The 22,920-nt window shown below is 42.2% G+C and overlaps 1 pseudogene; it reads right to left on the reverse strand.

Moving 5' to 3' along the window:
* Positions 1-19,909: 19,909 nt before the first annotated feature.
* Positions 19,910-20,569, reverse strand: LOC116589914 (annotated as a pseudogene).
* Positions 20,570-22,920: the final 2,351 nt, after the last annotated feature.

Here is a 22,920-nt window from a genome sequence, read left to right on the forward strand (position 1 = left end):
CTCTAACCAAGGTTTTTGCCTGCACGCCCTTTGTTCTAATAATCCAGACTGCTCTGTCACCAGGTCTGACTCTGCTTCCATAGCAAAAGTTGCAGCAGAAGGCTGGGTCCTGCCTAACTGAGCCAGAAGTGTTTCTCTTCAACACACAGATCCTGATTTTCATCTTCCCACACTGTCCATTTAGGCTTTCTCCATGAATAATGCTTAGATGCTTAAGTTCAGTGGAGATGGAGGGATGGTGAGATGTAAGAACCCTCTAGAAGATCAAGAACATATATCTAGAGGCCATGGAGTTTTGCTCTGATGGATTTGAGATGGAAGGATTTTTTTACAGTTTGTGCTTGAAATAGGCAATATTTAAGCAGTCCCCATTTTGGACAAGTCCCTAGACTAAACTCTTTCAATATATTTTCTTTTTAAAAATTTATTTATCTGAGAGAGAACATGAACAGGGCAGGGAGTAAGGCAGAGGGAGAGGGAGAATCAGGCTCCCCACTGAGCAGGGAGCTGGATGCAGGGCCCAGTCCCAGGACCTTGACCTGAGCTGAACACAGACACTTAACCAATTGAGCCCTCCAGGTGCCCCCCCTTTTTAAGATTTATTTTTTTGGGGAAAGGGAGAGCATACGTGGGAGGACAGAGGGAGAGGGAGAGAGAATCCCAAGCAGACTCCATGCTCAGCATGGAGCTTGATGTAGGGCTCACTCTCAGGACCCTGAGATCATGACCTGAGCTGAAACCAGGAATAAGATGCTTAAACAACTGCTCCAGCCAGGTGCCCCTGAATCTATTTTTTTATTTTGTCCTTGTCACAAACCTATAGAATAGAAAATTATTATTCCCATTTTATGGATGAGAAAAATGGGAGTTCAGAATGATTCAGGAACTTACCTACAGGCAAACAGCCAGTACGTGAGGGAGGGAGAAATCTCTCCAGATCCTCGGGCTCTAGAGCCCAGGCCCCTTCCATTCTGTGAATGTCAAGTTATACCCTTCCCCTGCACACCCATGGAGCAAGACACAGTCTTGTGGAGGACCACAGACACCTTCAGCACTGTGTCTTTGGTGAAGTGGGTCATGTCTCACGTGGCTTGATTATCCTTGGTGCAGAGGAGGGGATGAGAGACCATGTGACTCCCTAGTGAGAATCATAGGACCAAGTTGCCTCTTCAGGCTAATGGATAGAAAAGAGCCAACTGGACAGGGTGAGGAAGGCAAGATTCTCCATGGAGAGAAGAGAACAGAGTAATGGAGGTCAAAAGGCAGGAACACTGTTCTCCAGCCCATTACAGCAGGACCAAAACCTTAGAGTCCCTCAGTAAGACAGTCAGGGTCCCATCTTACCCTGGATCTGGCCCCTACCTTCCCTTAGCCTGTCCTGGCTATGCCTACTCTTCCTTTTCCTCCAAGAGACACAGGAAACAGGTGGGAGCTGTGACAGACTGGATGTCTCCCAGGCTGGGCCTTGCTGGCTACAACAAAATCTTACCTGTCCCTCTGTTACCATACTCAGGGATATCCGATGTCCTGTCCTCTTTCCCTACTGCCATCCCTGGCCCCCTGACCTTTTAAGACACTGATTACCAAGGTCCCCTTCTAGGCACTCATGTCTCAGGTGATCTGTTCATTTTGTTCCCCTACCATTATGGTCTTTCTATTATTATTTACTGCTATTTTTCTTTAAACCACATCATGATCTTAAAAGACCTATTGCCTTAAAAGACCAAGCGCAGCTAGGAAACAGGTTTATTCTTTAGATTTCTCACGTCTTCAAGCTGAATGACCCATTAGAAGTCGTTTTCCAGAGGAGGGAACTGAGCGCAGAGGGCTGGATGGCTTTCCAAGGGCCCCACAGTGTGTTTACAGCAGCTCAGGACCTGTGATGGGAAATTGTCAGAAATAACATCCATAAAATTATTTTCTTAAAATAGTTAACACTACTCCTGCCACTGACTCCTCTGTGGGGTCAGGCATCCTCTGTGGGGGCAGTCAAAAGCATTCACCCTTGGTAGTGGACAGAGATGTGTTTGGGCTTCACCTCTTTATTGTCAGGTTCACCACCAACATTTGCGGGACCCAGGCAAGGGCACAAATGAAGGTCCCCAAGCCATAAGCCTCAACACTGAAGAGTTATAAAATATACATATACATATAACAAACTGTTAGATATATGAATTCTATCCTCCAACCTTGATAAATACACCTTCACAATGACCTGGAAGGCCAGCTTTGATTGAGCATTCCCAGACTACTTGGGAGTTCTGCTCTGACGTGATAAAATGACAACATCCAGCCTGCAGTTCCTTCCCTGTCCATACCTATCCCTCCTTTCTCTTTCCATCCTCTCCCCACCCAGCTCTGTCCTGCATCATGAGAAGCCTGTGTATATGCTAGCTAGAAAGCTAGCCTACCTACCCTTGCCAATATCACCCTCTTAGTCTTCCTGAGGCCTAGGAATACATATCAACATCCCGGCACCCCTATTACAAAAAAATCTCTTAACAAATAATAGCCCAGGACCAGATGGCTTCCCAGGGGAATTCTACCAAACATTTAAAGAATTAATACGTAGGGGTGCCTGGGTAGCTCAGTGGGTTAAAGACTCTGCCTTCGGCTCAGGTCATGATCCTGGGGTCCTGGGATCGAGCCCCACATTGGGCTCTCTGCTCAGCAGGGAGCCTGCTTCCTCCTCTCTCTCTGTCAGCCTCTCTGCCTACTTGTGATCTCTGTCTGTCAAATAAATAAATAAAATCTTTAAAAAAAATTAATACCTATACTTATGAAGGTGTTTCAAAAAATAGAAATGGAAGGAAAACTTCCAAACTCTTTCTATGAGGCTAGCATTACCTTGATCCCCAAACCAGACAAAGACCCCACCAAAAAGGAGAATTACAGACCAATATCCCTGATGAACATGGTTGAAAAAATTCTTAACAAAATAGTAGCCAATTGGCTCTAAAAGTACTTTAAAAGGACTATTCACCACGACCAAGTGAGATTTATTCATGGGCTGTAAGGTTGGTTCATCAGCGAATCAATCAATGTGATACAATACATGAATAAAAGAAAGGACAAGAGCCATATAGTCCTCTCAATAGATGGAGAAAAAGCATTTGACAAAGTACAGCATCATTTCTTAAGACTCTTCACAGTGTAGGGATACTTATCTCAAAATCATAAAAGACATCTATGAGAAACCTGCAGCAAATATCATTCTCAATGGGGAAAAACTGAGAGCTTTTCCCCTAAGGTCAGAAACACAGCAGAAATGTCCACTATCATCACTGCTGTTTAACATAGTATTAGAGGTCCTAGCCTCAGCAATCAGACAACAGAAAGAAATTAAAGGCATCTGAATCGGCAAAGAAGAAGTTAAAGTCTCACTCTTTGCAGATGACATGATACTCTGTGGAGAACTCAAAAGACTCCACCCCAAAACTGCTAGAACTCATACAGGAATTCAGTAAAGTAACAGGATAAAATCAATGCACAGAAAGCAGTTGCATTTCTATACACCAACAATGAGACAGAAAAAAGAGAAATTAAGGAGTCAGTTCTATTTATGATTGTACCCAAAACCATAAGATACCCGGGAATAAAGCTAACCAAGACGCAAAGGATCTGTACTAAGAAAACTACAGAACACTCATGAAAGAAATTGAGGAAGACAACAAAGAAATGGAAAAACATTTCATGCTCATGGATTGGAAGAAAAAATATTGTTCAAATGTCTATGCTACCTAAAGCAGTCCACACATTCAGTGCAATCCCTATCACAATACCATCACCTTTTTTCACAGAACTGGAATAAATAATCCTAAAATTTATATGGAACCAGAAAAGACACTGAATAGCCAGAGGAATGTTGAAAAAGAAAGCCAAAGTTGGTAGCACCACAATTCCAGACTTCAAGCTCTATTACAAAGCTATCATCTTCAAGACAGCATGGTACTGGCACAAAAACAGATACATAGATCAATGGAACAGAATAGAGAGGCCAGAAATAGATCCTCAACTCTATGGTCAACTAATCTTTGACCAAGCAGGAAAGAATTGTCCAGTGGAAGACAGGCAATCTCTTCAACAAATGGTGTTGGGAAAATTGGACAGCCACATGCAGAAGAATGAAACCGAACTATCTTCTTATACCATACACAAAAATAGACTCAAATGGATGAAAGACCTAAATGTGAGACAGGAATCCATCAAAATCCTTGAGGAGAACAGAGGCAGCAACCTCTCCGACCTTGGCCACAGCAACTTCTTGCTAGACACATCTCCAAAGACAAGGGATAGAAAGGCAAAAATGAACTTTGGGACTATATCAAGATAAAAGGCTTTTGCACAGCAAAGGAAGCAGTCGACAAAACCAAAAGACAACCAAAAGAATGGGAAAAGATATTTGCAAATGGCATATCGGATAAAGGGCTAGTATCTAAAATCTATAAAGAACTTATCAAACTTGGGAAGCCTGGGTGGCTCAGTCAGTTAAGCCGCTGTCTTCAGCTCAGGTCATAATCCCAGAGTGCTGGGATCGAGTCCCGCATGGGGCTCCTTGCTTGGCAGGGAGCTGCTTCTCTCTCCACCTCTGCCTGCCACTCTGCCTGCTTGTGCACTCTCTCTCTCTCTGACAAATAAATAAATAAATAAAATCTTTTTAAAAAAGATCTTATCAAACTCAACACTCAAAGAACAAATAATTCAATCAAGAAATGGACAGAAGACACGAACAGACATTTTTCCAAAGAAGATATGCAGGTGCCCAAATGGCACATGAAAAAGTGCTCCACATTACTTGGCATCAGCGAAATACAAATTGAAACCACAACGAGACACCAGCTCACACCAGTTGGAATGGCTAAAATTAACAAGTCAGGAAATGACAGATGTTGGAGAGGATGCAGAGAAAGGGGAACCCTCCTACACTGTTGGTGGGAATGCAAGCTGGTGCAGCCACTCTGGCAAACAGTATGGAGGTTCCTCAGAAAGTTGAAAATAGAGCTACCTTGTCTTCCAGCAATTGCACTACTGAGTATTTACCCCAAAGAAGCAAATGTAGTGATCGAAAGGGGCACCTGCACCCCAAAATTTATAGCAGCAATGTCCACAAATAGCCAAACTGTGGAAAGAGCCCAGATGTCCATCAACAGATGAATGGATAAAAAAGATATGATACACACACTCATACACACACACACAATGAAATACTATAAGCCATCAAAAATGAAATCTTGCCATTTGCAACAACGTGGATGGAAGTAGACGGTATTATGTGAAAATAAGCCAGTCAGAGAAAGACAATTATCATATGATCTTGCTGATATGTGGAATTTAAGAATAAAGCAGAGGATCATAAGGGAAGAAGGGAAAAAATGAAACAAGATGAAACCAGAGAGGGAGACAAACCACAAGAGACTCTTAATCATAGGAACCAAACTGAGAGTTGCTGGAGGGGAGGGGAGTGGGGGGTGGGGTAACTGGGTAATGGACATTGGGGAGGGTATGTGTTACAATGAGCACTGAGTATTATTAAGACCGATGAATCACAGACCTGTACCCCTGAAACTAATAATATATTTTATGTTAATTAATTGAATTTAAATTTTTTTAATTAAAAAACATAGCACAGAGTAGATATTCAATTTCCTCTTCCTTTCTCTCTCCCACTGCCCCTCCTATCTCCTCCATCCTTACCCCCCCCCCCACTGCCTTTCCTTTCTTTGTAAAGCCCCGGTGGGACTGGGCTTGGCACACCTGACCACAAAGGCCCTGGGAAGGGGTCACTTTCCCCCTTTCCTGCAGGGAAGCTGTGACACTCTGAATTCTTTGTCCATTTAAAATATTCTTGGGTTTTCCTGATGTTAAGTAAGGGGAGATACTGCAGTTTATAGAGTGGGTTAGAAACCTCATATTACTCTCTGGCTTGCTAATGAGAAGCTTGAAAAAGTCCTTTTGGGTCCTGACCAAAAGCTTGGCTTTTCCTTGGCAGAAACTTCATTTCCTGTGAGATGTCAAAACTTGCCACTGAGCATAACTCGCAGAAGTTTATATTTCATTCTATCTGGTTTTGAAATGGATGAGAGACATTTCCTTTCTGTTGCTCTCTGCAGAAATGCACATGTCTGTGTAACTTGCTCTCGGTCGGCTTAGGCCTCAGGGTCGGCTGAGGGATTCAAGACACTGTCAAGTTCAGATTTCTTTTGAAGGCCTCCTTTTCTCCAAAAATCCCTTTTGGGAAAAGCCTTGACATCTCATCTTTGTTCCCTGTGACTTAAGCCTGCCTTTATGAATGTTGTTGCTGCACAGACAAAGAAGATCAGCCTTAATTGCAAAAATCCAGAGCCTGGGCCAGAGGTCAAGCCCCCCATTGTCCTGTATCCCCACCACCAACTCACATTTGACCTGGAGTTCTTAAGATCTGGTCTCTTAGAGAGATACCCTTGTCTTGGGTATTAATGAAAGTTTCCAAATATTCTATGCATCTGGTTTTTGAGGAATGGGTTAGCCTCCAGTCACTCTAACTTGTCCATTCTTCAATTTTACATTGTTGAGGATCAAGGTAAGAGATCCAGGATTTCTCTGCTTGGGGAGAAGGGACCACAAAATTAATCAACCGCTTACGTGGCTTTCCATATGTGAAATGTTTTCCATGAGACTTGGATTAATGCACTTTTTCCTCCAACTTTTACCCAGTCTATATTCATCTTGTTTTCCCATCTCGAAACATACTCTCCTTTGAGCTGTATGTGATAAAATCCATTCATGATCATTTCTATCTTGATCCCATTTATTTGGCAAATACTTCTTGAGCAGCTCCTCTGGGGAAGGCGCTGTGTTACGTGATGTGAGCAATGCAAAGATTTATGAGCCGTGATCTCTGTTCTCAACTTTTAAAACCAGTCTTGGCTTAGTTATTCTTTCTCCTGAGCTGTTTTGTCTTTCCCACGTGTGTCTGAAGTCAGTGCTTCTTTCCTGGAAGCAGAACCATGTCTGTACAGTTCCTTGCGCATTTAAATAAGAAAGTATTCACAGAACAGGTACTCTGCACCCAGCCCCAAGCCCCCAGCACCACAGGGATCAAGGGCAGAGATCAGACCGAGTCATGAGCTGCGATGTTGCTGCAATGTAAGGCAAATACCCGGATAGAAACAAATACAAAATTCTGTAGTCAGGTGATTTTTAAATTTTCTATTGCCAGAATTGAAATTTTGACGATTAGAGTATCTACTAATGCTTCACACATACATAGCGTAAAACTCAGCAATCTGGTCTTAAATATATATTTAGCAAAGCTGGGAACATATATTCATCAAAAGACACCTAAAAGAATGTTCATGAGAGCATCCTTTATGAAAGTTCTGTACCAGAAACCACCTGAGTGCCATTGGCATCTGGTAGAAGGAATAAGTAAATGGTTGTGTAACCAAATAATGGGATAGTGTATGGCAGTGGGGGTGAACGATCTATTTGAATACGCGGGAATATGGATGGACCTCACAAAAATAACATTTAGGTACAACAAGAAGCAAAAAAAAAAAAAAAAAAAAAATTCCCATTTCTAGAAATCACAAAAACAGGCAGAAGTAGTCTATGCTTTTGAAAGTCGGGGCAGTGGTTACTTTCAAGGGATAGTGACTGGAAGGGGCCAGAAATGGACTTCAAGGGCTGGAAATATACTCTTTCTTGATCTGGCACTAGTTCTGGTGGTGTGTTCAGTTTCTAATCCTTTGGTTACTTTTCCGCCTATATATTACACTTCATTTAAAAATGTTAGGGGCACCTGGATGGCTCAGTGGGTTAAGCCTCTGCCTTCAGCTCAGGTCATGATCTCAGGGTTCTGGGATCGAGCCCTTCATTGGGCTCTCTGCTCAGCTCAGCCTGCTTTCCCCTTTCTCTCTCTGCCTGCCTCTCTGCCTACTTGTGATCTTTTTCTGTCAAATAAATAAATAAAATCTTTAAAAAAAAAAATCTTAAAGATGCACCAACTTAAAAGTAGCTAGAACTCGGGGCACCCAGGTGGCTCAGTCAGTGAAGCATCCAACTCTTGGTTTCATCTCAAGTCATGACCTCAGGGTCCTGGATCAAGCCTCGAGTTGGGCTCTGTGCTCAGCGGAGAGTCTGCTTGTGGATTCTCTCTCTCTTTCCCTCTCCTTTTGCCCCTCTCTCCATCTCTTGCTCTCAAATAAGTAAATCTTTAAAAAAAAAAAATTAGCTAGAACTGAGAATTGCAGGTCAAGCAGCCTGAGTCTTAGACCTGATTCTGATTATTATTATTTGATCATATCCTTGAGCAAACCATTCTCTCTGTATCTAGGATATTTCCTCAGTGAAAGGGATTGAAGGCTTTCTTCCAACATTCCCAGCCAGATCCTTTATTACATGTGGAGAAACCTAGCATACTAAGAGGCAGGTGTGGGCTTCTTTGCATTCTTTCCCTGTATATTTAGAAGCCTGATTTAAATTGATTTAAATTCATTTTGTGCAATCTAGCCTTGTCGATGTAGACTCTGACTTGGTCTTTGATTGATGCCTTCCTTTCATTGTGCTTATTCCCTCCAGCTCCTCAGTCTCACAGAACAGTTTCTCCATTTGAATGTCTTACCTTATGATGTTATGGTATTTGGCCTCAACAATATCAAATGCAATATGGCATCTGCTGGGAAGTTGGAAAATTGGCTGATTATATTCTGGGATAATGCACATGAACCCTAAAGCTGGAACCTGTGACAGGGAAGTCTACAAAGACCCCTTTCGCTGCTCTTAAGTTCAGTTCTGAGTCTTAGAGGCTATGGCTTGTTCAAGGCTGGCTTTGGCCTCTTCCCCTGGCCCTGGCCCCTGGCCCCAGAGTGCTGCCTGACCAGGCAGAGGTGCCTACCTCCTGCCCAGGTCTCTTTCCAGGGGCTCTAATCATGGTGCACCTGATCTCTTTCTCCCCCATCCCATGTGTTCTTCTCTAATAGTCCCAACAGAAAGTGCATGGTGCCTTCACACCTCCCATGTCTGCCTCCAAGTGGGGTTTTAGTCCCTCACACTGTGGGAAATTGACACCAGAATGGCTCCATTTCTCCACCCTCACCTTTGTCCTATGGTCACACACACGTATCTACATATTTTACAAACTCCACACTTCATTGTGATTATTTTTGCTCAGCCCAATGTCTTCAAAAGAGAGTTAAGTAATTCTAAAATCTTACTGTTTAGCCATGAAGTTAACATTTTGGAAACTGTTTGTTCCTTCGTTTGGATCCATATTGGGTCATTTTCCTTCTGCCCAAAGAACTCCCTGATTTTATACAGCAGTTCTTGCGTTGGTATGTCTGAAAAGGTTTGTTTTGTTTTTGTTTTTGTTTTTTTTAATTCACTTTCAGTTTTAGAAAATATCTGTACTTGATACAGAATTCTAGGTTGGCAGGTTTCTGTTTTGTTTTGTTTTAATTTCAACCCTTCAAAGATGATGTTCCACTCTTCTCTCACCTTCTTTCCAGAGATACATAACTCCTGTCACACTTATCTTTGTTCCTTTGTCCATAACTGGTCCTCTTTCTCTGGCTGTTTATAAGAGTTACTCTCTGTCACTGGTTTTGAGTGAACTGATTAGGGCATGCCTCGGCATAACTTTCTTCATGTTTCTAAAGGTCATGTTTTGTTGAGCTTCTTGGATATGTGGGTTTACAGTTTTTATAAGATTTGGCACATTCATGACCATTATTTCTTCAAACAATCTTTTCTGTTTCCCCCTTTCATTCCATTCTCCTTCAGAGACTTCTCTTACACCCTTATCAGGCTGTTTTAAAATTGTGTCATGGCTCACTGATGCTCTGTCCATTTCCTCCCAGGCTTTTTTCTCTCTGTGTAGCTTCTGTCGGATCATTTTGGAGAGTTCCTATTGCTGCCTTCAAGTTCACTAGCCCATCCTCTGCGATGTCTGGTCCCCCACTCATCCAACCTCAGACATGGGTGTCTTCCTCTCTAGAAGTTCGAGTCTTTTTTATATCTTCCACACTACCACTTGACGTGCTCCTTTAGCTTCTTGAACATATGGAAAACAGTTATCGTACCTCTGTTAATGACCTTCCCTGCTGACTCGAACATCAGTGTCAGTTCTGGGTCAGTCTCGATTGGGTGATTAATCTCCTCTCTGTGGGTCTTATTTTGCTACTTCTTTGCATGCCTGACAATTTTTTTATTTGATGCCAGACATGGCTGGGCACTGGATATTTCTGTATTCCTATAAATATTCTTGAGCTTTGTTCTGGGACACAGTTGAGTTACCTGGGAACAGCTTGCTGCTCTTAGGTATTGCCTTTATGACTTGTTGGGTGAACCTGGAACAGTATCCTACCTAGAATTCATGATTCCCAACTGCTGAGGCAGAACTTTCCTGTGTATTCTGCCCAGTGCTGTGTGAATTATGAGGTTTTTGGTCCAGCTTGTGGGAGCAGGCACTGTATTCAGCTGTGTGTGACCTCTGAGGGTTGTTCCTCCTAATCCTATAGGCTGTTTTACAGCCTTGAGTACTGTGTTCATATGAATGTGCTGTGCACATGAGTGTACTTAGATGGCTGCTTTCTCGATCTCTGGAATGTCTCTCCATACAGCTTTCTCCTATCTTATACTCTACCCTGGAAAATCTAGTCACCTTGGCCTCCCTGAACTCCCAATCCCTCTTTTCAATTCAGAGAGACTACCAGGGCTCCACCTGGGTCCTGTCTCCCTGCACCCCTAGAAACTCCATGCAGCAAGTTGGGGGAAAACCACAGAGCTCACCTCTACAATAGTTTCCTAGCCCCCAGAGGTCACTGACCTTCATTGCCTGTTGCCCAACGTCTTAAAAACCATTATTTAAACATTTTATTCTGTTTTTTATTTATTCCAAGTTGGGGGGCACTTTCAGTCCCTACTACTCCATGTGGCTAGGACAGAAAGCACCTGGAAAGCCAATTTACCTGAAGACGTTTATGACTTCCAATGTTTTCCTCATAATCTGATAGTGTTTGCAAGGCTAGTATATTTTAAACTGTCATTGTGGAAGGATTTAGAAGTACAGAAGAGTTGTAATTATAAAGAATTCTGGTGCACACTTCCCCCAGCTGCCCCTCATGTTAGTATTTTTTATTTGTACTTTTTTAAGAGCACAAGTCACGAATGCTGATGGCAAAAAAAAAAAAAAAAAAGAAAGAAAGAAAGAAGAAAATATAAAGAACAAATATGTTTTAAGTGTTATAGTTTATCTTTGTGAATATAAATAGTATAATATCACATTATGAATTTTCTTTTCATGTTAATATATATATTGGAGAAGAGGGACACGGTTCTTCTTTTCACATTCCTACCACAACAGTTAGAAAATGGAGCATCCCCTCTCCCTCGGAGAATGTTGGAGGGACCTCAGCCTTCTGTCTTTTTTTCTCTACAGTCACCTACTTGCTGGGCAGAAACAACGCTTTTTTTGCCCCCCTAAGATTTATTTATTTGGGAGCAAGAGAGACTGTGTGCATGCGTGGCGGGGGGCGAGCCAGGCAGGGACAGAGCAGGAAGGAAAGGGACAAACAGACTTTGTGCTGAGTGCAGCCTGATGCAGGCCTCCATGCGGGGCTCGATCTCATGACCCTGAGGTCATGACCTGAGCCAAACCAAGAGTCGGAGGCGCCCCAGAAACAGCTCTTATGGTGAGGCCCGACATTGGGCCACATTTTTGCTGGCGCACAGGGTTTAAATTGTTAAAAGTTTAGCTCTTAGGAGGTGAGCTCCCTTGACCTCTCCTTCACTTCCTGTTTCCAGTGGTGAACTCCCCCAGGCAAGGCCCCGCACCTGCTTCTCTTATCCTCTTCCTTCCGCTGCAGTCAGGCAAATGAGACAGACCAGTCTCTCTCCTCCTCCTCTTTCTGGGGAACTGGACTCAGAGTAGGTTCTGTGGGTCCAGCTCTCCCCACAGTCAGGTCTGTAGGTCTCTATCCAGGGAAAGAAGGAGGCTCTACCTTGGCTTCAGCTCCAGGTCTCACTCTTCCCGCCAGCTGAAGACGACCCCGCACTGGGGGTCTCTGGGGCTTGCCTGGTCAGTAATAAAGCTAGGATTTTGATTCCTCTTTGCCTGCTGGTTTCTCATTAGCCAGTATCCTCAGAAAAGAGGGGCAAGTGGTAAGATTTGTATATCCGATGTCACATCCAGACCTCCAGAAATATACTTTGCGTCATCATTTTTAATGGCAATACAGGACTACTTTGTGTAGTCATACTCATAATAATTTATGTAATTCTCTATCATTGCACATTTAGCATGTTTCTCACTATTATAAACAATATAGTGGGGCTTCTGCGTGGTTCAGTCGGTTAAGCAAATGCCCTTAGTTTAGGTGATGATCCCAGGTCCTGGGATTGAGTCCCGTGTTGGGCTCGCTGCTCAGCAGGGAACCTGCTTCTCCCTCTGCTGCTCTCTCTCATGAATAAAATCTTTAAAATAGATAGATAAATAAATAAACAGTTTTGTGATAGTGATCATTTTTATGCATACATGTATTCGTAGTTGTCTATTTTCTTCTTTTTTAAAGATTTTATTTATTTGAGAGAGAGGGAGAAGAGAGAGAGCATGACCAGGGAGAGGTTGCAGAAGGAGAGGGAGAAGCAGGCTCCCCGCTGAGCAGCGAGCCCAACATGGGGCTCAGTCCCAGGACCCTGGGATCATTACCTGAACTAAAGGCAGTTGCTTAACCAACTGAGCCACCCAGGAGACCCAAATTACTTTCTTATACCTACCTTTCAGATAAGCTCTGTCAATAGTATTTTATGCCTATAACTAATCTTCAGATCTCACAGATAGATTTCCCTTAGGCCTGGATAAATAATTCATAGATTGTCCTCAGTTATGTTTTTGTAGAAAGATCATTTTAAAATGTCAGGCTAGCAGTGAATAAACCATCAAAATAAATTTTGACTTTATTATATAAAAATACAAATTTTAGGTGAGATTACACCCCCAATTTAGAGCAAATTGAAAGAAACAAAACCTTTAGTTCAGTGTGATAAGTTTCCCGATAACCTTTGACTTTTCTCCTTAACTGCAATATGTAACGTCCCCAATAGAAATGAAACCTCCGATTCACCTTTTATTTTTATTTTTTTTTTTAAGATTTTATTTATTTATTTGACAGAGAGAGATCATAGGTAGGTAGAGAGGCTGGCAGAGAGAGAGAGAGAGAGGGAAGCAGGCTCCCTCCTGAGCAGAGAGCCCAATGTGGGACTCGATCCCAGGACCCTGAGATCATGACCTGAGCCGAAGGCAGCGGCTTAACCCACTGAGCCACCCAGGCGCCCCTCACCTTTTATTAATATAAAAATAATCTTCCTGGAGACGTTCCTGTTTTAAGGTACGAAAATTGAGGGTTTTAGGGAAGGCTAACAACCACATTTGTTTCCTATGGTCTTCTTTTTACTGCTTTGCTTTTCTGTCATGGATTTGCCTTCCTCATTGCCTCCTCAAGACGTACCCGAGACCGGCTTCCCTTGCCCCTGCAGGTCCCAAGAAATCTCTGCCTCACCTCTGCTTGGAGCAGACAGAAGGAATGGCGGCCAGGCCACTTCCCATCCCCTGGAGCATAGCACGGCACCTGACACAGGTCAGGCACTTGCAAACGTTTGTCCAGCTTCTCAGAGCAAACCCGTGCATCCAGGTGTAGGCCGAGCATTCGAGAATGTGCTCTTCCAAGAAACACTGTTCTTTGTGAACTAGTTCCTGAGCATTACCCTGGCTCTGTTCCCATGAGGAATTTGGTCATGAGTTCTGAGGCTACACAGCAGACACAGTGCCAAAATGCCTTTTGACATTCATTTTGGTTTGAACAAGAGAGAGTCACAAGACCCCATTTCAGGGGAGGTCTTTTACTGGGGGTAAAAAAATCCAAGTTGACTACTTTGAGGCATTGGGAACTACAGCTTCCCATGATGGAGGCTATTTCTTTTGAGCTGAATTGTTAAAAGAAGCTGGGTAGAGCAGAGGGCTCATTCTATTCTAGTCTAGTCTAGTCTAGGCTATCCACCCTGTAAGCCAAGAATCACTGCTGGCCTGGCCTGTGTATGCAGCAAGGGAAGGAGCTCCAGGGGCTAATCTCCCCACCAGAACCAGGAGTCCATACTCCACCCCAGGATGATGTGGAAGGGACGTTGAAAGGTCAGTAATGCAGAGAGGTCATGAGGTCTTCCTCTCCCTCTGCCCTCTCAAATTCTCCTTCCCACTCCTAAACTTTCTTACTGGGTGATCCCTCTGACAGTTCCACAAAGACCCCAACATGCCCATGTGCCAAACTCATCTGAGGCCTACCCCTGAGGCTGTGACCTCTGCACTCTGGGCTCCTCTTCACCAGAATCGTCATCGGATCCGGCTCTCCTTCTCCATCATCCAAATGCCACCAAGGTCTGTCAACTCTGTCCCTGCCTTGCTTCATAGACTGGCTCTTCCCTTCATCCAGGCACCCCTACTTTGGCACAGATTCATCCCATCTTCCCAGATAATTGCAGTCTTTCCCAGGACTGCCCTTCTCCAAACCAGACATCACAGTGGCGCCATGATGACTCAAAAAAGGCCCACCTGGCTTCTGAATCCACTGTGGCTCACAGCCAAGATCTTCAGCAGGCATTCCCCACATGCTGCCCCACATAGGACGCACTGTCATAGTATGAAAATCCTGTGTTACCGTGTTCCGCTGGTTACCGCTTGTTCTACATTCTGCATCTGGTATTTCCTTTTTCGGTCCCTCCCAGAGGATTTCTGTTTTCTGGGTTCTAATGGTTATTCTCTTTCTTCAAAATACATGAAGAAGGTTCCTCACTGCAGAGTTTCAAATCTGTCTAACTGCTCTCTCCTTTAATGTTTGATTAATATTTCTTCCACAATTTCTCGAAGGTCCTGCCATAGTTTATTTTTTATACTTTTTAAAACATTCAAATCCATAATTAAACAAGAGTTCCAAAGGCATAAAATTCTTTAATTAAGTAAATATATCGTCACAAATAACTGTATTTCACACAAACACTTTCATGTCCTGTTCAAAAAACATTACACGAAGTGGAAATTCTTAGCTTAAATTCAAGAAGTTTAACTACCTAAATGATCAGAAACGCATACTCTTCTTATAAACAGCTCTGTACTTGCCTGTCACCTCCCAGTGTCAACACTTACGAATTAGCAGACATGCTTCTTGCATGATCACTGGATGTTTTGCTTTCTTTGGCAGGAGTGATCAAGGTAAAAAATGTGCCCAGATGAACTCAGAAAAAAAGGCCCACTGTCTCCTGCAGTCCTATCAGAGCATGGAGCCCATTGTTTTTCAGGGATGAGTGGCTCAACCTGTCTCCTGTTACCCAAATGCAGTCTGAGCATTAAGGCGTGCTCCGTAAATGCTGTGGGGCCATGAAGAGGGACTGTGCTGATATTTTTACAGCCAGGCACGCTGTTTCTAACACAGAACCAAGATACCTCTCTTCAAAAAGAATAATTGCTCTTCCCTGCGTGATGTTAAAAGTTTGGGGTCTTTCCCCAAATATCGGTGTCTCTCTTTTTAGTCCAGACATCCAAGACTTTATGTTGCAAACATTTACGTTTTCCCACCTTTTCTAGAACTTGCCATGAGAAATCCAGTGATAGGGTCAGGTGCTTCCTCTCCTTGGTCCTAAAACTCCATCTTTCCAAACTCAAGCAGACCCCTCAAGGACTGATACTTTGAGACAGTGTATCAATTCTACCTTATCTGCTTCTTCTTGAGAATACCAACATCAGCCTAGTCTAAGATGGTAACCTGAGTTTCCCCTGCTGGACATGGACTGTGCCCCCTAGCACCATGCCTGCCCACAGTTGGCACTCAGTGTGTGCTTATTCAGTGAATGGACATGTGAACACACCTGACTCAGCACAGACCATTTCATATGTGAAACCCAGCCTCCTTGGTCATTCATGACTCAACCATGGCTGGGTTAACATGACTCCAGATTAACCAATGACCAGATTCCAAGCCTATGGAGGCAGGAAGGCAGAAATGCAGACTTTCTGCCAGGAAGACAGAAACGCAGACTTTCTGCCTGAACTGCAAGGCCATGATTTGCCTGTGTAAAAAATGACCATGTGAACTCCTGACCTCTTCTTTTTATCCCTCTGTCCCCTGGAGCCCATGTAGGAGAGGTGAGCTGCTGTCATTTAGCAGGCAGGCTGGGCTCAGCAGCGTGACGTTGGGTCATAGGTAGGGAACCATAAACTGTGCCAAAAGTCTGGGACCATTGTCATTGTTTGAAGTTTCTAGAGGGACCTCTCTAGACAGGAGCTGGCTCCATGCGGGAACATTTCACCGACACCTCCTGCCAAAGACCATCCCACTGATGGATGCCGAAGGCTATAAACAGCAGAGTTGCTCAGTTGTAGGCTGCCATCCAGCTGAGTTGTCCTTTTCGACTCTGAGTTGTCTAGCAGAATGTAGGTGTTAGACGAGCCCTCGCGGAGTCAGCTGGATGTGCCCATGGCCTCTGCTCGGCCTCCTGCTTTCTGCTAGTCATGAAGTCCACAGGAAGTAAGGCTGCTGGTTGAGTCTTGCTCTGTCACTCCTGCAGAAGAGGTTAAGCTAGGCTGTAAAAGCAGATGCAATTTCATAAGTCCAGGCTTCATTTTAAATGGTAGCAGGTTGCTAGTTACTCATGGAGCAATTGTTGAGCACCTACTAAGTGCTCGCCAGGCTGGAAGGGCACATTCGACCTGGCTCCCGCTCTCACATAACTTGCATCTTCACATGACCTGGTGATTAACCCTGTGATGGCAGAAATGTAAAACGGTGTATGTTCTACCTTTTTTCCTCTTCAGGTAATATTCATACACAAAAGTCCATCTACCACACAAACCACCAAATAGTTACAAAGTGGACGCTGATAAAACCATGACCAGGTCTAGATTGAGAATGTTTGCTAACACCCCAGATGCCCTCTGTCTGCTTCTCCCAGATCAAAAGCAGATCACATGCCCACCCCACTCCCTCAGGACCCACTCTCCTGCCTTTTGAAGTAATCACTTTCTTACTTCTCTTTTTGTTTTACCCCCTGTGTCTGCATCCCTGAAGAATGTAGCTAATTTGGCGTGTCCTGGGGATGGAGTTCTCCTCTACGCATTCCTTAGCATCTGGCTCCCTTCATTTAAACTACTCTTTGTGAAATCCATTCATCTGGTTTTCCAGGCTTATTGTTTGCTCACTTTAATAGCCATTCATATTCCATCATATTAATATATGACAGTGTTATCTCTTCAACCCTGATGAGCATCTGTATTGTTCCCTACTCTTTCCTGCACACTGGGGCCTTGTGCTATGTGTGCACTCAGCTTTAATGGCGGTTGCCAAGCACTGTTCCATGTGCTTCCTTCCTCAGTATATGTGACTTTCTGTAACTGTATATCCTTACCGGTGCTTGATACTTTTTTTTTTTTTTAAGTTTTTGCTCTATTTTTTCCACTATGAAATGCTATTTCATTGGGATTTTATGTAACTCATCCCTGACTACTACAGAAACCAAGAGATGTTTTTCATATGCTTTTGGACTGTTTGAATTTCTTCGCCAATAGTGTCTATTATCTATTTGCCCATTTTCCTATTGAGTTGTTTTTCTTTTTCTTAATGATTCATAGTTATTTTTATATTCTGGATACTAATTGTTTAATGGTGATTACATATGGGGCACATGTCTTCCCTTAATTTTTATTTTTGGTGTGGTTTCATGAAGAAATTCCTAACTCTACAATGTCATTGTGTTTATTAACCTATATTTATGGTTTCTGCCTCTTCAATCTTGGCTAAAGAAACTCTCCCACATCAAGGTCATAAACATTTCATATTGTCTTCTAAACATTTTATAACTTTCCTTTCACCTTACTTTTAATTTTAAAATAATTGTAGATGCAGGAAGTTGCAAACATAATGCATGGAGTTCTTCCGTGGACACTTCCCTCAGCCTTCCCCAATGGTGGTATCTTATCTAACTATAGCATGACATAAAAACCTAGAAACTGACACTAGGAAATACTGTGCACCACACTACAGACCTTATTTTAGTCTTCCCCAAATTTCATATACACACACTGTGTGTGTGTGTGTTTATTCAATTTGATCCCAAGTATAGATTTGTCTTTCATTGTTTAGTGCTTAATCCACATGGAGTCCAAAATGGAATTGCTTTTGGACATGGTGTGAGATAGGGATTCTGTCTGCCCCTCCTCCTCATGGACAACCAGTTGTTCTAGCATCATTTATTAAATAGTCCATCCTTTCCCTCATGGTTAAGCAATGTCTGCTTTGTACTAAATCAAGTTTCCACATATGTTTAGGTCTGTTTCTTATCTCTCCTTCTCCATTGGTCTATTTATCCCTGCTCCTGCATACTGTCTTAATCACTTTATATTAATATCTTGCTATGTGGCAGTATAATTCCCAATACTCTGTCTTCTCAGGAGTGTTGTAGCTACACTTTGACATTTTCCTCTTCAGTATAAATTTGGAATTGGTTTTTCAAGTTTTATGGATGATCTTGTTAGGATTTTTTTTTGAACAGACTTGAACTGCATTGTGAAGAATTGACATGTTTACAATATGAATCTCCCTATCCAATAACGTGATTTATCTCTTAATTTATCTAAGTTTCGTTTAATGTCTTTTAGGAAATTATTGCAATTTTCTCCATAAAAAGCCTGAATGTATTTGGTTAGATTTATTCCTAAGTAAAAGTACTTTGCATATTTTGTTTCTCTTATAAAGCCTATCATTTCAATTATATTTTTAAACTGATTGTTGGTGGCATGGTGGATATATAATTGAATTTTGTGTGTTGATTTTTTATCAATATTGCTAAAATCTCCTATCTTAATAATTTATTTATAAATTTTTTTATTTATAAATTCTTAAGATAAATTCTTATCTTAAGATAAATATCTTAAGATAATTCTTAAAAATTTTTGGATTTTCTGAGAAGATAACCATGCAGTCTGCAAATAAGAATGGTTTTATTTCCAGGGCGCCTGGGTGGCTCAGTGGGTTAAAGCCTCTGCCTTCGGCTCAGGTTATGATCTCAGGGTCCTGGGATGGAGCCCAATCAGGCTCTCTGCTCAGCAGTGAGCCTGCTTCCTCCTCTCTCTCTGCCTGCCTCTCTGCCTACTTTTGATCTCTGTCTAATAAATAAATAAAATCTTTAAAAAAAAAAAAAGAATGGTTTTATTTCCAATTCTTATTCCTTTGATTTCTTCTTGTTTCACAAATGGCCCAAACACCATTAAGAGAAATAGTGACGGCACACCTCCTTGCTTGAATTTGTTTGTAAAGAGAAAACATCTGACATAAATACACTGTTTACCATAAGCTTTAAAAGTTGCCTTGGATCAGGTTAATAAATTTCTTTCTCTTCTAGTTTGTTTATTTGTTCATCATTTTTTTTTTAGCATCCCCAACCTTCCTTCTCACATATTTTTTTCTTCTTGCTTATGTATATGCTCTAAAATCTCCTTTTATTAAAAAAAACTCTTGCTGATAACCTGCCTTGACTTTTATGTATCTGAAAACATTTTTAGTTTACTTTTGCTCTAGTTCTTAAAAGAAAGGCCAATGCATAAAAGTCTCCGTCTTTTCATTTTTATTTTTGTAGTGTAATGTATTTTAATAGCAAACTGACAGGAACTACACAGAAGACAGACAACATTAGAAACATGTGTTTGCATGTCGGAAAAGTGTAGTGCGATGGAATCTGCTGTATGATAAAAATGCTACAAACACCCATGTAGTTGCCATCAATAAATTTACTTGTTTAAAAAAAAAAAATCCAAGTGCTGGCATTGTCCAGAAAAATGTAGCAGGTTTATTTATAATTATTATAAAGCCAGACTGCTGAAACATGTTCACTGAAACATTTTGACTTGCATGAATGCTTTATGCTGCCATATTTATATTAGAAATTCACACAGAAATGAAAATGGGAAAGCTGCCAATACCTAATGTCTGCCCCCCTGGTTTTCCACTTGCAATCATATACTTCAGTACCTTTTGACCCCATGGAAAAAAAATATCTAACATTCAGAACTACAAATAACAGGAAAGAAGCAAATTTTTTTTTTTTTATATACAGAATGAAATATTTTCCATCATAGTGGATTCTTAAGCACATTCTCCACGTATGCAGCGTGCTAGCTGGATGTCTTTTGGCATAATTGTGACACGTTTGGCATGGATAACATGCCAGTTGGTGTCTTCAGAAAGGTTCACCAGATAGGCCTCACTTGCCTTCCGCAGAGCACCCATAGCTATATGCTAGAAGTGCATATCTGTTTTGAAGTCCTGAGTGGTTTCTCACACCGGCCGCTGGAAGGGAAGTTTGCAGATCAGAAGTTCAGTGGACTTCTGATAATGACTAATTTCACGAGTGCCCCCGTACCAGGCCTGTAATGATGGGGCTTCTTCACCTGTCCAGTAGAGGGCGCATTCTCGAGAGCAGTTTTTGTAGCCAGTGGCTTCCTGGGTGCTTTACCACGGGTGGATTTGTGGGCAGTCTGCCTTGCACCAGTCATGGTACAGAGACCTCCTTACTTACCTGCCCCTACCCCCGCCACCTTCTCCTTTGGCTGGAGCTCTGTGAGCTAGAGACGGCACTGGCATTAATGAGTGAGGGTGGAGTGGCCGTGGCTGTGAGCCTATGTCTTGTAACTTTATTGAGATACAGTTCATATACATAAAATTCACCCATGTCAGGCATGCAATTCAGTGAGTTTACCGAGTTGTGGTATACACAACTGTTATATACAATATACACAACTGTATATACAATATATGTATATACAATATACCAATTGTGTATGCATACATTATCATGCATTACCATAATTGAGTATTAAGATTTTTACATTATCCCCATAAGACCTTTAATGCTCATTTACCCCACTCTCAGGCCCAGGCAACCACTAGTTTATTTGTCTCTAACAATTTGCCTTTTATGGACATTTCACATAAATGGAGTTATATAATATGTGGTTGTATTCCATTGTATGAATATAGTTCATTTGATTTATCCATTCACTAATTGGTTGTTTCCACTTTGGGCTATTATGATTGATGATGCCATGAACATTATTCAAGTCTTTGTGTCAACATATGTTTTCATTTCTTTGTGAGTGGAAATGCTGGGTCATATGGTAAATTTAAGTTTTGAAGAAACTGCCAGATTGTTTTCCAAAGTAGCTTCCCACCAGTAGTAATATTTGAGGATTTTGACTTCCCCACATGGTTGCTAGCATTTGTTATTGTCTGTTTTTGATGGTAGCCATTGTGGTAGGTGTGAAATAGTAGCTCATTGTGGTTTTGATTTGCATTTCCCTAATGATTTTGAGCATCTTTTCATGTGCTCATTTGCTATTTGGTTATCTTCTTTGGTAAAGTGTCTATTCAAATCATTTGCCCACTTTTTAATTGGGTTGTTTATCTTATTATAGACTTGAAAGAGTTCTTTGTGTATTCCAGATACAAGTCTGTTATGGATTGAAAATTCCCATGTTGAAATCCTAATCCCCAGTGTGATGATATTAGGAAATGGGATGCTTGGGAAGTCATAAGGACATGAGGAAGTCATCTACCCATGAGGGTTGAGTCCTCATAAATGGGATTAGGATCCCTATATAAAGAGACCCCAGATTGCTTTCTAGCCCACTCTCCACCATATGAGGATACAAGAAACCAGCTGTCCCCAGAACCTACTCATGCTGTATCTCCTATCTCAGACTTCCAGTTTCCAAAACTTTGAGAATAAATTTTAGTTGTTTGTAAGCTACCCAATTGATGGTACTTTGTTATAGGAGCCCAAACCAAGACAAAGTCCTTTGTCAGATATGTAATTTGCAAGTATCTTTTTCTCAGTCTGTGTCTTGCCTTTACTGTGAGTATGTGTCTTGGAACTTTATCTGTGGCATTCAGTGAAGCCTGGATAGACATTGCATTGTTCCAGAAATGAATTTTGTTTGCTTCTCTCAGTCACCCAGGGCATTTGCTTGATCCAAGATGACTCCCCCACCAAGTTTACTTTCTAGACAATAGGAAAAGGGAGAAGGGCAGGACACACTTCTTAACACTTTCAGAGCAAATGAGGAAGCTACACACTCACTCCCACTCACAACCCCAGAACTTAGGTGGCCATAAGGAATTGGGAATGTAGCGTTCCCTTGGTGGCTATGTGCCCAGCTAAAAATCCTATGCAAAAGTGGTATCACACAGTCCAGTCAAAAACAGACTCACATTCGAACTCAGTTCTGTATGATTCCAAAGCCAAGCCCTTCCCACTATGTTTGTTATGCTGCCTTCCTAGGAAGGAGCCAACAGGAAATTCTTTTTAATAGGCTCCTAAGAACCTTCAGGTCCCCCAGTCAGTAAGGGCAGAGCCAGAACCAGAGCCAGGGTATGGACATGGGTCTTTGCAAAGGATCATGTTCCCACTACATCACTTTGCTCTCTGGACTATTCCTGGAAGGAGATTTGCAGGGTAATCTGGGTGCACTGAATTCACTGAGTATTTTCTAGAGAGCTAGTAATTATCCTCCCAAACTTCATCCCTTCTCCTCTTTCCAGAGAACTAACTTTGTCCTGTGGCCCAGCATTGGGAATTTTTCCACCCGGCTTTGTGGGGCTCATCCCAATTTTGTGGCCCCCTGAGCGTCCTCTGAGCCATAGGACCAGAAGGCTGAGAGTCAGCTCAGAGGCTCCCTGCTACGGACCCTATTGGAAGACAATGCCCCTGTTGGAATGTTCATGGTGATGGTTAGTCAGAAAATCCACTGGCCGGCAGGCTGCACATAGAATCATCTATTTTGGCTGAGAGGGTGACTAAATTTGAAAATCATTGTTTCTTTTCTTTTCCTTTGAAGATTTTTGCAGA

Source organism: Mustela erminea, chromosome 5 (assembly GCF_009829155.1).
Source record: "Mustela erminea isolate mMusErm1 chromosome 5, mMusErm1.Pri, whole genome shotgun sequence".
Classification (NCBI taxonomy): domain Eukaryota; kingdom Metazoa; phylum Chordata; class Mammalia; order Carnivora; family Mustelidae; genus Mustela; species Mustela erminea.